Source organism: Etheostoma spectabile, chromosome 18 (assembly GCF_008692095.1).
Source record: "Etheostoma spectabile isolate EspeVRDwgs_2016 chromosome 18, UIUC_Espe_1.0, whole genome shotgun sequence".
NCBI lineage: Eukaryota > Metazoa > Chordata > Actinopteri > Perciformes > Percidae > Etheostoma > Etheostoma spectabile.
In genome coordinates this window covers 23094476-23098491 of record NC_045750.1, presented here as the reverse complement: position 1 = coordinate 23098491, position 4016 = coordinate 23094476, and positions in this window count along the sequence as shown.

Below are 4016 nucleotides of genomic sequence, written 5' to 3'. Positions count from 1 at the left end.
CACCACCATGAGATCCTTTGTGGATCACAAGAGTTTGACTCAGTCTCTGTGTTTTCTTAGCCTCCTCTCGCCTCTATCATCCGGCTCCTTCCCTCCGCCCCACCTCTCCCCCAGTCTTCTTTTTCATTTCTTTCCGTCTGCCATTTTTGCTGGTGATGAGAAGCATTATTTCTCAGAGCTTTTACACCCAGGAGTCCGCAGCCTGGCTTTTGGCAGACGTTGATAAGGGATGATGCTGCGCTTGCCAAGCCATACAAATTATTTCAGGAATAAAGAGATCAATAGCATCTCTTAGCAAATCCTCCTCCTTTCCAGACCACCGTTCGTTTTGAGTTTATTTTTGACTGGCGGAATAAAAGTTTGTGGAAACAAAGAAAAATCTGAGGGAGGCAAGTTTTTTTTCAAAAGTGTGTTTTGCACCAGAGGTCATTCTTAGGAAACAAGGAAACACAAATGTCAGCTTTTTGGTTTGCTGAAGTTGTCCATTCTCGGAGTCAAGCTTGTTTGTGTGTGTGTGGGGGGGGGGGGGGGGGGGGGGGGGGGGGGGTGGGGGGGTGGGGGTGGGGTGGGGGGGGTGGTTGTGTGTGGCGCTAAAGTGGGTGCATGTTCAACTCTGTTTTTTGCTTGCAAGCTTTTCGATGAGTTAAGGAGTTACTCACTCAATTATTTATTTTCTTCCCGAGACTGAGATGAGATGTTTGATATCAGAGTCTGGTCTGGTTAAGTAAGGAGCAAAAGCAAGGGCATCGTAGGCCTAGCTTAGCATAAAGAATAGAAACATGGGGACAGCTTGCCTGGCTCTGTCCAAAGTGATAAGTGTGCTTACCAATACCTCTATTGTTAACATCAAATGAATGGTGGTACTGCTCTTTTGGCACCATTTCACTTGTATAGAGACCATAAACTAAAAGCTTTTCTCACCAACCTCTGCTATAGCCAGAGACGCTGCACACATGACAAAACTGTTGTTCACCAGGAAGTAGTTATAGTATGTAACGCCCCCTCAAATCACAAGTTGACCTTTTTAAGTCTCAACTCATCACCCGCTCCAAATCCTGGCACCACATCACTCCAGTCCCACAACAACTCCACTGGCTTCCCATCTCCTACCAGATCACCTACAAAATCCTGGTCCTCACCTACAAAGCCCTCCACCATCTGGCCCCCTCATACTTCACTGACCTCCTCTCCCCCTACACGGTCCATCAGCTCCACCTCAGCTGGTCTCCTCTGCACCCACAAGTCCAACCTCTGCAGTTTTGGGGACAGGGAAGCTCCCAGGTTCTGGATCTCCCTCCCCCAAGAGATCCGCACTTCTGAGTCCCTCACCATCTTCCAGTCCCGCCTCAAGACCCATCTTTCCACCTCTGTAGCACTACACCCCCCTCCCTCTTCATCTGTTCCTGAATCTTGTCTTGTTCTGGTTAGTTGTGTCTTTTTTTGTTCTGTTTTGCATTGTTTATGTTTTCTACCTCCGCTGTAAAGCGACTTTTAGTCTGTGAAAAACGCTATATAAATTCTGTTCATTATTATTATTATTATTAGATTAAACAAACTACTTGTCAACAGAAGTGTTTGTCGAGCTTTGGGGAAAAAAGTCAGGCTAGCTGTTTCCTCTTGCGTCCATTTCTTATGCTAAGTTAGGCTAACAATGCCTCGTTAGCCTCACACTTAACACAGTGATATTCTTCTTCTCATGTTGCTTTTTGAAAGAAAAAAACAACTTTAGGAATTGAAAACCCGGCCAACACATTCAGGTATTCTGCCTTCTTTTTTATTTTTTTACAGCAGACACTCTGACATGTTGAAGCTGCAAAAGCATAACTGTAATGACTTACCATAATTGCAGCATTCCCTTCAGGTGTGTTAGTTTTAGGGCTCTGGATTTGAGTGTGATAGCTCACTACATGGGACACTTCAATGAGACAATTTAACAGAACCATGTTATTAAGCACTCCTGTGATTTTGCCTCTATAACAATTCAATTCTGTTTTTCTTCTGTCTTTCCAATGGCAGTATAGTCATCATTGTGGTCATAGCGCTGATTTAATAATAATGTATACTTTTTAAATGTGGAGACTGAACAGAGTTTTCCAAGGACACTTTGTGAGCACATACACAGTGGCTGTCAATGAAGAGACTTAAGACTAAAGAGAGCAAACTTTCAGCCATTTACTCAGGTAATGGTCTTTTTAAGCAGTCCCGGAATCTGATCAGTGCATACTTATAATAAGAAACATTCATGGATTTTTCTCATTATTATGCTATACTAACTTGTTTAGTTTGAATAAGAAACTTTTCTCCTTGTAGCAACAAGCTAACTTATCTCATTAGACCAAGAAATTTGTTTTAATGAAAAAAGGATCTGAGGACCTTTTAGTCCATGGTGTGAGTGTGAGTGTGTGTGTGTGTGTGTGTGTGTCTGTGTGTGTGTGTGTCTGTGCGTGTGTGTGTGTGTGTGTGTGTGTGTGTGTGTCTGTGCGTGTTTGTGTGTGTGTGCGTGTGTGCGTGTGTGTGTGTGATGAGGAGGCGCTCTCTAATTTGTTACTATTGACGTTTTTTTTGTACTTTATTATTTCTTAATGAGTTTTACTGAGCAGTGAATGGTTTATGGGGCCTTGGTGGGAGACACATTAGAATGTAACATATGAAATTGTCATTAGCGTTCAATGAAAATAAACAGCTGCACTTTTTCAAATTCATAATAAGCCGAGCGGGGTGCATTCTATATGCTACACGGAGGCTTGGTACTTGGTTATTTTGACATCATTCACGCTCAAAAATAGCAGTGTCTAGCACGTCTCATGCCAAGCGTGTATTAACATGTTATAGATCCTCGTTGTGTTAAAAAAAGCCAACATACAGTTATGATAGTTTTTTTTGGTAATCAAAAATACATTATTATATCATAAATGTATCTTGTTATAATGAAAAAAAAGCTCTTAATATAACAGGAAAGGTGCTTGTTCTAATGAAATCAGATTTGGTTTTTTTGTATCAGAGTTCAACCCATTCCCATGCACAGGTTTGTTGTTATTGTAGGAAATTTTGTGCACTGAAATTTGTATGACATCTAAGATTAAGATTAAATAAAACTATTGTGGCTTGGGCTAAAACACCAGTCCCCTCAAGTAGTACTTCTGGGACACAAACCCCCGTTTCCTGGGTGAAAGTCTCATGTTTTACCCTTTACACACTGTGTTTTGGGACCCAGATTTTTGAAGTCCTATACTAAGCGCTCCGATCATAAGTATTCCAGCCACTAGCGGTCGCTGCTGTAGCGGTAGTCAATGTGGGGCTTACAGTAATAAATACGTGGAATCCATACAAATTGCTTTTCATAGCTATGTATGAATAGCTCATAAGAACAGCCTGCACCGTTGCAATGTACTGCTGAAGATTTCATTCAGCTCCTCTCTCTGCTTTATTAGTTAAGGTCATTGTAATGCCCGCGTCTGGTTAGAAGCACCATATCTCTACATATACCCTGCTCATGCTCCGTGCATAATGATCTACAGAATCTGTCATAGATCTTTCAGTGTAAATGAAAGGAACGGCCAGACATAATGGGGTTTCTGCAGCCCTAAATGAGACATGGATATGAATGATGAAGTATTAAAATGGTAGTCTTTGTCATTTCTGGCCATGTTGCAGCTTTGTATCAATGTGCTGAATGGCCCATTACTCATCATCGGGGATCAGTGCATGTGTGTGTATGTGTATTCCATAGACAAGGACAGGGCAATATGGAGAAAATCAAATATCACGATATTTTTGACCAACTACCTCGATATCGATGCCGCAACGATATTGTAGTGTTGACTATTGGTAATTTCACAAAATATTTACACAATGAGATTTGTGATACATAGTCATCAGTAATGTGGATATAATGACTAAGAGGGTGAAGGTAAACAATAGAACAGCTAGAACAATCTGGATATTCAGAAAATGACATCACTTTACTGTAATGTAGCCTTTAAAACCAAGAAAAGACACCACTCATGCCATATAAC